A 13,255-nucleotide genomic window follows, 5' to 3' on the forward strand; every position below is an offset into this window, starting at 1 on the left:
GGACCTCACGCCTGTCATCTATGGCACGTGGTGCACCGCAGTTGCCTCGGTACCAGTTTTGAATAGGGCAATGTATTGCATATTTTTCGCCGGCGAGACGTGAACAATTTACATACAGACTTATCCATTTCGGAAATGCATCCGCCTTGACCTAAAAGCCAATGATGCCATTTCGGACGTCAAATCGCTCCATTTCCGCATTACGACAACTGCTCTGTTGTGCCTCCCCCCCCCCCCCCCCCCCCACACACACACAATGTTGTATATGCTCTCCATCGCCATCTGTGAGTGGTTGTTGAGGTTGACGTCGGAGGCGGTGGTCGCATTGACTGGACGGTGTGGTTACTAGCTCACACTGAGGTTACCAGAAAGCCTTCTTACTCACGCCATTCGTGACTGGAACAGGAAGGAGGCAACGTAGCAGTAGTAGTACACGAAGTACTCACCGACGCGTACTGTAAAGTGGCTTCCAGAGGATGAATAAAATGTTAAATGACGAATAGTCCCAAACGACTCCACAATTCTACTGCGAATCTTAGATTTAGTGCAGATTAGTTTGTCAAACTGTGTTAATGATTATGGTTAGTTGACTATTTACCCTTACAAGGGGACCCTCCATATTGTAAATCACTGACTTTGATGCGCTTCAAATATGTTGTAGAGCCACTTACCCTGAGTACCTGGCCATCCGGTTTTTTAGCGACGGGCCTTGGTTTTTGAGAAAATCGATTTTGAAGTTCATTGCGTGCTGTCTATACCCGTAACATTACATATGATCCGAGCAAGTCAGGGTAGCGCAGCGAAAAGGCTCACAGCTACCGTGCTGTAAGTACCGTGTTCGAATACTGCTGGAGTACTTTTTCAAAATCGGCCGTATTTTTCAATTTTTATTTCAAAGAACATAAACAGTGTAAGGTGTGCGAAATTATAAAGATATATTCAGTTATTAATTTTTTCTGTCATACAATATTACAAAATCTTATTTTTCATCACCCACATTGCTTAATGCGCCAGAACAATATTTTGGGTGATACTTGTCATAGAAACAATCGAAGCACAAATTTTCGCAGCACCACGCGAATTTTATGAAGGCAACCGTCTTGCAGGCGCACGGTTTCTTCGTGAGCGATACCGGGAAACACAGTTCTTTAGCATTCAAAAATATTTCTCTTTCATCCACTAATTTCGATGCGAACCATGCGTATCTAATCGTGCTTTCAAAATTAGGTGCACTGAATTGATGTAGGATTAGCGAATGTAATTTTATCGAATCTTCCCTAGAAACGACCTCTGTCTTTTCTCAAGTCGGGAGAATTCTTAATAATTTTCGCGAAGATTTTCACCTGTCGGTAAAAATAGACATTGCAGGGCTGACAATAAGGAGTGCACTTCGATGGGACCACTTTTAGGGTGCAGGTGCTCGCTTTCCTTTCATCAGTGAATAGATAATAGTATAAAGTTTATTCGGATTGCCCTCCCCACGAATTGATAATGTAAAAATATTTTTTCTGTCCACGAACGGAAGAATAACAGAACGCAAAAATTCTTCGTACACAAGTTTCGTGAACTTCCCGGATTTCGTGCAGGACACGACTACATTTCTGTATTTCCCAGTTAATTCGTCTACTCGTTTTTGAACGTTAGGACTAAATTTTCCGGATGGTTCTTGCATACATAAAAAAAAAATACGCGAGTAGGACTCGAAGACGGTACCTCTAGCGCGGTAGCCGTGATCCTTTACCGCTGCGCTACGCTGACTTGCTCGGAATACATGTAATGTTATGGATATACAAAGCGCGCAATGAACTTCAAAATCGATTTTCTCAAAAACCAAGGCCCGTCGCTAAGAAACCAGATAGCCAGGTACTAAGGTAAGTGCCTCTACAACATATCTGAAGCGCATCAAAATCCGTGCTTTACAGTATGGAGGGTCCCCTTGTTAGACTAACAATGGGACGCACGTGTCCCACAATTCATCAGTGAACCAGTGGGAATTTTCTGCATGTTACAGCGATGTATCAGAGCCCTACTAGTAAAGGGAAGCCTGGTAATAGTCTTTACAATTACAGCTTGCACCTGTAGGTTGCAATAATTTGTTTCATTGTTAACTCTCTGCTCCGTACTGTTGCATCGAAATAGTTGGAACCTGTATGTAGGCAACCAAATGAACACACTTGTGCTGCGCGCTGTTGTCGCGCCTACTCGGACAATTTTCTTATCAATGCATTGCACGAACATTTTCATGTTCGTCTTGTCACAAACTCTGTCCATATTGAATACCTGCAATGTGAGTTACAAACTCGGAGAGATAGTATGTCCACTGACGCGCGTGTTTTCCTTACGTCATTTACTTTTTTCCTGAAACCATATGAATACCCCTGCACGTCCCACCTTTCCCCGCTTTGGAAAACGAATCGGCGGGAACTTTTTCATGTTTCACCTTCTGACTATGGCATTAAATGAAACCGTCTTGTCTTCCACGGTAAAAAAATGGCAGTCAAAGGCTCTCGCTTTAGAGAAGTTTATCGGAGCTGGTTGCAGCTTCCTATTTGAGAATCTGACAGTAGTCCTTGGAAGTGGCAATGAGCAGCTCTCGGTGGGGCCAGAGGTTTCGTAATATTATCTCTTTTTCTACCGGCGCCGGTCAACATCTTGACGGAGGCTCGCCGGCGCCTCTCACGGGTCGCCGGCAGCGCGTCACGCTGCCCTTGGGGGCGTGTCTGCCGTCTGGCGCACTGGACCTGGCCGCGGGCACTTGGTCAGTCAGTCAGTCAGTCAGCCTCCCTCCTGTCTTCTCGGGGAGCGGTTTGTGTCGCTGGCTGGTTGCACACTCCTGCAGCTGTGCGGCTCTGCAGGTATGCCTCAAACATGTTAACGCTTACCACGTTCATTAGTATGCGGAGCGCCACAATTGTTTCTGTAAGAATCACTGTAGCTCTAAATGCGCTGACGAGCCGAAATGTTATGACCACTGCCCTCCGTGAATTTGAGCGCAGCCTGCCAAAGTTGCGGCAAGGGCTATCGGGACACTGCCTCCAGCTCTTTTAAATTTGACGTGCCCTCGACTTCCGAAAGAAACGAAAAAAATTAAAAATGACGAACTGGAAAAACTAGTAATGGTTAAAAGTCGAATGAAATATTTCCCTATGTTGAAACAATCGTTGTTGGTTTTGGATACCATTGTGACATAAAGAAACGCGAATCATTGTGATTATTGTAGTCAGTTTTTTAACATCTTATTGTACTAGCGGAACTTAGATAAAGTAGTTTTCTTGTTTCAATAACTGTAAAATTTTACCATGAGTGAGAAGTGTGGGCTTTGCCGTAGATTCGTGAGTAGTAGATTGCGGTGTGAGACTTTTTCGAAGTATTTTCACTGGGAGGGAATGCAGTGGGGAAGCCAGTGGGCATTCTTGTGAGATCATCTCCTGGAACTGCAGGTTATGTAGCAAGAGTAAGTTGATAGAGGAGCAGGAGCGTAAGGTCTGTGCCCCTCAGGTGCAGTTGAAAAACGCACAGGAGCAGCTAGATACGACGAGGAGGGAGAAGGGGGTTGGGGAATGGGAGCTGGCTGTTGGCAAGAGATCTGCTAGGAGGAGATTTTCAGATAGTTTCACTATTGGTGTTTGCAATAGATATGACAGTCTAGTGGAGAGGAATCTCTAGTAGCTGTAGGTGTAGGAAGTATGCAGCAGACCTCAGCAGTTACGGTGGCTAGGACAGTTGCAAAGTGTAAGAGAATGGAGGTTCTGCTGTTAGGTAGTTCTCATGGTAGAGGTGTAGGCCAGCAGTTGCAGGAAGTGTTGGGGAGTGAGTACCAGGTCACCAGCATTGTGAAGCCTAATGCAGGATTGGCTGAGGTGATTGTTAACATAGGGGGGCTATTTAGGGATTTTACTAAAGAGGATCAGGTAGTGATTGTGGGTGGGGCTGGTAATAGTATTGGTAGGGATTGGGAGTATGACATAGATGGTGACCTGGAAAAGATAGCCACTCAGATTGGCAACACGAATGTGCATTTTGTGGAACTGTTTCAGCGTCACGATCGGCCTCATCTTAATACAGCCGCCAAGCGTAATAACATGAGACTTGGGGGTGCGCTGATGGCAGAAGTCATGAGTCACATTTCAGTGGTGTCGGAGTCTGTCAGCAGGACGGGTTTCACTAGACATGGCCTGCACCTCAGCAGGTATGGAAAGGGGAGGTTGGCAAAGCTTATATGTGACAGCATTAGTGGGGGTGGTGGGATCACTCACGGGAAAATTCCTGTACTAGTGGGTGTTAGAGCTGCACCTTTTTTAGATTGAAGTCAGCTGATAGGTATTCCTGCTTAAGGGAAGTCTAACAAAGAAACCACTTTCGACAAAGCTTAAGTATCCGAGTAATGGGGAATTAGTATATTTCATCAAAATATACAAGGTATTAGAGATAAAGTTAGTGAACTGCTTATGGATGTTAACTCTGAAATTATTGGTATATCTGAACACTTATTAAATGAGATAATTCAGAGGCTTCAGGTTGGCTGGCAGCTTTTCTAGGAGCTCTTTGCGGTGTGGGGGAGTAGCCATGAATGTGAAAAAACGGTATCCCATTTGAGTCAATTGATGTTTCAAAGTACTGCACTGAAAAGATGTTTGAATGTTGTGCAGGTGTGGTTAAATTTAGTGGAGTTAAACTTCTAACTGTTGTTATTTACAGGTCCCCCAGACTCAGATTTCACAACATTTTTGCTAAAGCTAGAGGAGGTTCTTGGTTCACTTTATAGGAAATACAAAAAGTTATATGTGGTGACTTCAATATTAATTGTATAAGTGATCGTGCAAGGAAAAGGATGCTGGTAGACCACCTTAATTCACATAATCTTATGCAAACCGTATTCTTTCCAACGAGACTGCAAAGGAACAGTAGAACAACCATAGAAAACATTTTTGGTCATTCCTCGTTGCTAGAAGGCCATTCTGTTAGCCAAAAGTGAATGGCCTGTCAGATCATGATGCACAAGTTTTAACTCTAAAAGATTTTTGTGCTGCAACACATGTAAAATATAGTTACCAACGTTTTAGGAAAGCTGATCCAGTTGCTGTAAGAGACATTTGTAAACCTTATCAAGGAACAAGAGTGGCAAGATGTTTATAGTGCTGATACAATAGACGATAAATATAATGCTTTCCTAAAGACTTTTCTCGTGCTCTTCGAAAGTTGCTTTCCGCTAGAACGTTCAAAACAGGGTACTAGCACAAAAAGGCAGCCTGAGTGGCTGACTAGAGGGATAAGAATATCCTGTAGAACAAAGTGGCAATTATATCAAAACGTTAGAAAGTCAAAATCTAAATGCAGCAGCCCATTACAAACAGTCTTGTAAGGTGCTTAAAGTTATTAGGAAGGCAAAAAGTATGTGGTATGCAGATGGAATAGCTAAGTCTCAGGATAAAATTAAAACCATATGGTCAGTCGTAAAGGAAGTGGCTGGTCTGCAGAGACAGGTCGAGGATATAGAATCAGTGCGTAGTGGGAATGTCCGTGTTACTGATAAGTCGCATATGTGTACAGTATTTAATAATCACTTTCTGAAATAGCAGGTGAACTAAATAGAAACCTAGTGCCAACAGGGAATCATATAGCGCTCGTAGAAAAGTGTTCAGAGACTGTTACCTGAAATGCTCCTCCACGATACTAACAAGAGGGAGATTGACTTAATAATTAAATCACTAAAGACCAAGTACTCTCATGGATATGACGGGGTATCTAGCAGAATACTGAAGTATTGTTCTATGTATGTTAGCCCAGTACTTAGCCATATCTGTAACTTTTCCTTTAGGAGTGGTCGGTTTCCTGACCGATTAAAGCACTCGGCAGTGAAGCCACTTTATAAAAAGGGAGACAGGGATAATGTTGACAATTAAAGACCTATTTCTATGCCATCGGTGTTTGCTAAAGTTATTGAGAAGGTTGTATATACAAGGTTACGGGAGCATTTAAATTCACATAATTTGCTGTTAAATGTACAGTTTCGTTTTAGAAATGGTTTAACAACTGAAAATGCTATATTCTCTTTTCGCTGTGAGGTTTTGGACGGATTAAATAAAAGGTTGCGAACGCTAGGTGTTTTCTTTGATTTAACGAAGGCTTTTGACTGTGTTGACCACAAAATATTACTGCAGAAGTTGGACCATTATGAAGTAAGGGGAGTAGCACACAATTGGTTCGCCTCTTACTTTAAGAACAGAAAGCAGAAGGTAATTCTCCACAATATTGAGAGTGGTGGTGAAGTTCAGTCCCAATGGGGCACTGTTAAGTGGGGCGTTCCCCAAGGGTCGGTGCTGGGGCCTCTGCTGTTTCTTATTTATATAAATGATATGCCTTCTAGTATTACAGGTGGTTCAAAGGTATTTCTGTTTGCTGATGACACCAGCTTGGTAGTGAAGGATCTTGTGTGTAATATTGAAACATTATCAAATAATGTAGTTCATGAAATAAGTTCGTGGCTTGTGGAAAATAATTTGATGCTAAATCACAGTAAGACTCAGTTTCTAACTCACAATTCAACAAGAACTGATATTTTGATCAGACAGAATGGGCATATTATAAGAGAGACGGAACAGTTCAAGTTCCTAGGCGTTCGGATAGATAGTAAGCTGTTGTGGAAAGCCCATGTTTAGAATCTTGTTCAGAAACTAAATGCTGCTTTATTTACCATCATAGCAGTATCTGAAATAAGTGACAGTTCAACACGAATAGTAGTCTACTTAGCATATTTTCATACGCTTATGTCATATGGTATTATTTTTTGGGGTAATTCTTCTGATTCAAAAAGGGTATTTTTGGCTCAAAAACGGGCTGTTCAAGCTGTATGTGGTGTAAGTTCGAGAACCTCTTGTCGACCCCTATTCAATAGTCTGGGAATTCTGACGTTGCCCTCACAGTAGATATTTTCTTTAATGTCTTTTCTTAGCAATATTAGCTTATTCCCAAGAGTTAGCAGCTTTAACTCAGTTAATACTAGGCAGAAATCAAATCTGCGTGTGGAATGCACCTCCTTGACTCTTGTGTAGAAAGGAGTGCACTATTCTGCTGCATCCATTTTCAGTAAGCTACCACAAGAACTCAAAAATCTTAGCAGTAGCCCAAACGCTTTTAAGTCTAAACTGAAAAGTTTCCTCACGGCTAACTACTTCTATTCTGTCGAGGAGCTCCTGGAAGAGCTGAAAAATTAAGCAAATTCCAGTGTTACATTGTTGATTTTCTTTATTTAAACTTACGAATTATCGCCTGAATATGTTTCTTGTATTTCATTTTATCTGTTTTTACTATCGTGTTATAATTTCATGTATTGACTCGTTCCATGACCATGGAGACTTCTCCCTAATTTGGTCCCACAGAACTAAATAAATAAATTAATTAATTAATTTAGTCAACGTTAGCCAGCAGACGCCTCTGTTTAGCTCGTATATGTACTAGCGAAAAAAAGTTAATGTAACATGAAAGTCTAGCTTCCAGTGCAACATTTTACTAGGTCCCGTCAAAAATCTGTGAAGCATAGTGCGCGTGAAAGTGGGGTAAGCCGATCAAGCATACGGCGAATTTTGAAGGCTGTAAAGCGGAAAGTGTACACTCCAGGATCGCTGCATGCTGCGAACGAGGGTAACCCAGATCGAAGGATGGAGTAATGTGAGTGGTGTGAAGGCATGCTTCGCGAGGATGAACGGTCTGCAAGAATGGTTATGATCTGATGAGGCTCAGTTCAAACTGAACGGTACTGTAAACTTCCACAGCTGCGTGAACTGGGCTCCTGAAAATCCTCACATTCACGCGGACAGCCGGTAGATAGACGTGTATATGTCTATCTACCGGCTGTTAATGTGTCTGTCCTTGCGTGGTCTGGTTGCCCCATTCTTACTTGAAGGTCGCAGAAATGTTACAGTGTAGTTGAGTATGAAATGGCTTAAATGTACTGATAACGTTCAATGATGCTATTCTTTGCACACAAGACTGAAAGCACTGATTTTTAGCGAGCAAAAAGTGTATATCAGACCGAAATCATACGCACTTTTTAGACTTTCATCGAAACAGTTACTTCCGTCAGCCTCTCAGTGTCTCTTCGTAACTATAAGGATTAATATTTGTCAGATCATGGGATACAAAACTGCGTGAGAGGTCACGTACAAATGATACTCTGCGCTTCATATGACTCACCAACGAAATGAAAAGTCATTTACAAAATTTGCAAAGTGCGAGTGGCTCTGAGGGTTCCACACAAACTTAATTATTCCTATAGATAGTTCATATACGCCGGGAATCGAGAATCTCGACTATTTTTGCATGCTATCTATATAGATACTGGCAAGGTATCGGTCCCGGGAATTCAGACTTTCGTATACGCTGCTGGTTCCGTAGTGAAATTTCATTACAGTTTAACAATGTTCGCATTTTGCCAAAGTTCATGATTCTAGACTAACAGGAAGCACCCTATAGGTTTGGATGAATGAGTTTGCGAATATCAAAATACATGATATGAATAGTCGTATCTTTTGATAGCGGTGACTTAGCTTACATTGTGTACAGAGGAAAGCTACCGTAGACCCTACTGCTCGACAAAGATATCACCTTGATAGCTGTACCCGTTCCTGAGTAAATGGGGTCTTAGGAGACAGTCAGACAATAAAGTGATAGTACAGTCGTTTCGTTTTTACCGGTTGAGTTACAGAACCCTTAAAGTGAGGATTATAAGGTCGAGTTCCAGCGCATTGTATCATTTCATCAGCAAAGTTGACAGCGAGAAGAATCAAAATAACAGTTCGGATTCCGGCTACCTCTAACAACGAGAAGAGCAGCAGGCCTTGAGGATTGCAGACACCATCTACACTCACACAAAGACTAAAGCTTATCCACGTTATAAAATTATACTCGTACGTAAGCAGAACGTAATTTCATATAACACTACATTCCTATAGTACCCAAAATATTTGAGACACGATTTAAAGGGCACTTAATTTTCTGACAAAAATGCAAAGTAACGTTTGTAATTCGTCTGTAATTAGAAATTATTTTCAAAAGGTATTATTTCTAATGTGTTTGGAAAACGTGTCGTTCCAGACACCTAGGCGACACACTTATCAAACAATATCCATCCGATCGAGTATACAGATCACTTGACACGGGCACTTCGTAGGTGAATGCATTATGATGCTCCAATTTTCCTGCAATTCAAATTTATAAAATTAGAGAATCTCCAACACACTGACTTTTCTCGATGAAGTATGGATGACAGGCTGGTTTGCAGAATCAGATTACTCTAAATACAAGTACAGTGTCAAAATCTGCACATTCGTTAAATACATATGCCTGTGAGATTTTGCCACGTGTCCACAGGAAGGTGCAACGGATTTGACGCATATGTTCAGGGTGCCACTTCTTGGCGGAACTCAGGTGCTTGTCAAAGGCGTAAATGCTAAAACTTCACAAAGGGCTATCAGTGTTCGTACGTTAAGCGTGTGCTGGCAACTCCTGCCGCGAGCGGTGACAGGTTTGTGAGATGGCGGAAGAGCTGATTTGTGTTGTGCATAAAAACGTTTTAGTTTCAAACGCGGGCGGAACATATATTGCAGTTTTCATAACATCCTTTAGCATTGTACGTGTAGCTAGAGCGATGGAACTTACGTTCGCAGAGAAACACGGATGCATGAAAACACTTAATAAGTGATTTAACACAAGCGATATCATTTTCTTGGAGATGTGACCTGTCTATTGATCAAAACAAGATTTTATTTTTATCGTACACAGGTTTAAGTATTCAAGAAGCGCCGTGTATTACAAACCACTGACACTTCGTAAATAAAAGGAAGAGAAACGTCTATGACAAAAAGCAAACTGATACAAAGACGGATCACATCTCCAAAAAATTTTTAAAAAATACAAACAACGAAGGAATACCAGAAAACAGAAATACCATGAGGTTATTGAAACAATCACATCACACTAGGGCTTGTCCTCTATTGCTGCACTCCTCATGAAATGCATAAATAAATCCTGCTTTTGTTATCTTCTGCGGCACACGTATTCGAATAAGAAACTGTCATGAAGAGATCTCCTTATGGCCGACCAGGCGCCTTCTATACTACTAGTGTGTGTGTGTGTGTGTGTGTGTGTGTGTGTGTGTGTGTGTGTGTGTGTGTGTGTGTGTGTGTGTGTGTGTCGGAAATGAGTCATTACTCAATGGATGTACTTCTTGCTAATACTCACCAGAACCTTCTTCGTACGTCCGGGAACTACTCTGGAAAAACACTTGTGTGATTTGGATCCCTGCGAAAACCACTGCCCTGCTTTCTGTTCCCTCTGCCGTATTTTCTTCTTTAGGACATAGGCTCGTGGATCTCAACAATGACACCGTCGTCAAAAAGTTTCTTACTTTTGTTGAAGTACATTTCAATACGTACTTTAGTGCAGAGGCTTCTCCAGTTCACTGTCGTGTTCTCGGATAACTGTAGTTCATCGGTAATAAAGTTCTGCATCTTTCGACCCAGAGACAAGCTAATTGTAGAAATTTTGTGATACTCAACTTGATTCCCTCAAGACGCGAATTTTTTCATACGCTGCAACTAACTCTATGGTCAGGCTTTTTACAGCCCCACTGCATCTATTCGGACACTTTCTGCGACTGGCTATAAAACCATGTATGGTTTTCTTATAAGGTAATTACACACACTCAGGTCGGAAAATTAAAAGGTAATAAGAGACACCAGGTACGGCAGTCACACTTATTTCAATTTTTTTACGTGGTCATTAATATAAATATTCGCACTTTTATTTAACGAACTTGTAGACTATATTTTTAAAAATGTTCATTAAAAGTGCTTCATAATTATTGTGATAAAATTAGCATTGCCTTTTTTGTTATGAGATGTTTGAGACTACAGTCCCCTGGACTGGGATGGTTCACAGGGACCGGGGTCGCTTGTCACGTGTTGTGATAAGTTGATAAAGTGAAAAAATACAGGTGTATGAGGAAACAAAGTCCTTCCTGTATTCGAATTACATAGTAAGAGTCATATTTTAATTCTGTTCTTTAGTTTCAAATAACATCGGATTTCGAATCTCATTGACAACGACCGTAACTGTATTTTAATGATTTTAAGTATGGTTCCAAACATTCCTGCAAATTATAGTGCCTACTTGAGGCATAACGAATAGTTTGTACAGGTTTATTTAATCATAACAAGTCCCAAAGTGTAGTATTACTTATACTGCCCATATTTGGCTAAGCTGAGGATTGCTGTCGACATGTTAGCTTTTCAGTTAATGCGAGTGAGCAACTGGTGGTAACACACCTCAAGAATAGTGAACGTCCTAGCTGTTAAATTTCGGCAGGCACCTAGCAGCAGGAGCGTAAGCGAGTGAAGACCGTCATCTCGAGTACAACTTCGGTTAGTTCATAGACTGTGCTAGAGAATTTAAGACATAATTTCACAACCGTATCGTAGTCATGGAATAGTGCTGCTACTGTGCAGGTCATTGATCCCAATGATCAGCTCACAATGAGAGTTGAAACGGTGGAGTATTTAAAAGGAGCTAGCGTGAGGCTACGATGCAAGGCTTGGCTCGTAATGACCTCATGTGTTCTTGTTCTGCTATATTCACCGAAAAGGCTGTTACCTGCTGTGTTAGTTCCTCGCCATCTGCTTTTGTGTAAGAGATAGTTCCTTGTAGCAAGCCTTAAGAGCTAACAAATATGCTCCTCAGGCTTCCTTTGGTTTTCTGTCGCAGTCTCCCTGCTGAAAGCGTATTCTCGCTCGGTAAACGGTGTCGTAAGGTGTCCAGGGCCTGACCCACTTACTGCGTAACGGCTCGCTTCCTGCTTCCGCATCTCACGTGACTTGATTTCGCCTGTGGCGATGATAATAAGTTTCGATAATTTTTTAATTTCCTATCCCTGTCCTAACAATATTCGGCGCAGAAAATGATTCCATATTTGTTTTAATTTCGTTTGAAACAGAGCGTTCTGTGGACATTTTTGTTCCAGCCTGTAATTAGTGTAACTGTAATATTTAAATGCAGTGAATGTACATTGCTTTTATTCTACTTTATTAGCATCCTTTTTCTGTATTTCATCATATTTAAGGGAGAACTCAATGTTCAACAGAATTGGCATTCCGCTTTATTATTTCTTGTTACGGAATCAGTACATAGTTGGCAACCGGTAGGGACTTTTGACTCTTTATCGAAAAAGTAGAGACGTAGGGACGGATTTCTGATCCATGTGTGAAAGCATAGGTACTTTTGTCCAAGAAATAAAAATTACAAAATAAGAAATTAAGAAAGGAAAAAGCTGCCGAACTGCGTAAATTTTAAACGTTGTATGTTTTCCCCCCATTGTTATGGAAAGTTGGACTACAAGCGCCTACCTCCAGGACGAAACGAGGTGCAGAAGAAAAGTCACTGTCTAGAGAGGGTACGCGAGGGCGGAAAATTTGGCGGTTTGTTTCTTAGCGCTCCTCGTGCCGATGAGCTGTTGTCTCCTAATGTACAAATTTCCCATGGAACTAACGCAGATTCGGGAATGCGCATTACGCGACTATTTTAAAATGCGGCACTTATTTGTAGCAAAGGGCCTACATGACAGTTGTTGCAGTACAACACAACGACTAGAAGAAAATGGCCACTGCTGAGGAAACCCTGACCACAACCATGGATAGAAGACAAATCAACGCGTGGTGCTCTGGATGAGGCGAACATCCGACATACACATATACAATTTGCACGGGAGTAGTGTCTCACAATGGAATAATCAGTGCTTCCACCGTGGGTGCATTAACCTGCTACAAGCACCGCAGTCAAGCTCGAAGAAGACACCAAAGCTGCTCAAATATTTTGTTTGAAACCTTTGACCGTTCGGTGCACAAAATTAATAAAGAGGAAATGACACTACTCAATACGTGATTAGCCTTTTTGTCGTCAGCCTAGAATATTCTTTCACGTGCGTTGGGACTCAAGATGAACGTAGGAACTTCACATGTCGTGTAAGGACATGATCGAAAATGACTTGGCAACACTGCATCAGTATGTAATTCTGCTTTGAATGGTTTCCTTCGTGCCATTTCCACTTGATAATGGCCACAGCAGAAATTACGATATTAGGTTGTGCATACAGTCAAATGTACAGTTAAAAGCGAACAAGACGTCGTTAACAGAATTTTACATACTGTGAACCCCAGCTGCTAGAAAATAATCTTAGTTTTTGGAGACTTCTCGAATATATTAC

At 41.5% G+C, this 13,255-nt stretch overlaps 1 protein-coding gene across 2 annotated transcripts in view; it reads left to right on the forward strand.

Annotated features, from left to right (window-relative positions):
- LOC124596036 (MFS-type transporter SLC18B1-like) overlaps nt 1-13,255 on the forward strand; it is a 126,954-nt gene that overhangs the window by 61,494 nt on the left and 52,205 nt on the right. The window contains exon 1 of one of the 2 annotated variants that reach the window (XM_047135004.1): nt 2,755-2,855. The exons of the other annotated variant lie outside the window; for it this stretch is intronic. The gene's annotated coding sequence lies outside the window, so the exon portion shown is untranslated. Of the gene's footprint in view, nt 1-2,754; nt 2,856-13,255 lie in introns of those variants that run through there. 2 annotated transcript variants of the gene reach the window in all.

The sequence above is a fragment of the Schistocerca americana genome, chromosome 2 (genome assembly GCF_021461395.2).
Source record: "Schistocerca americana isolate TAMUIC-IGC-003095 chromosome 2, iqSchAmer2.1, whole genome shotgun sequence".
Taxonomy (NCBI): domain Eukaryota; kingdom Metazoa; phylum Arthropoda; class Insecta; order Orthoptera; family Acrididae; genus Schistocerca; species Schistocerca americana.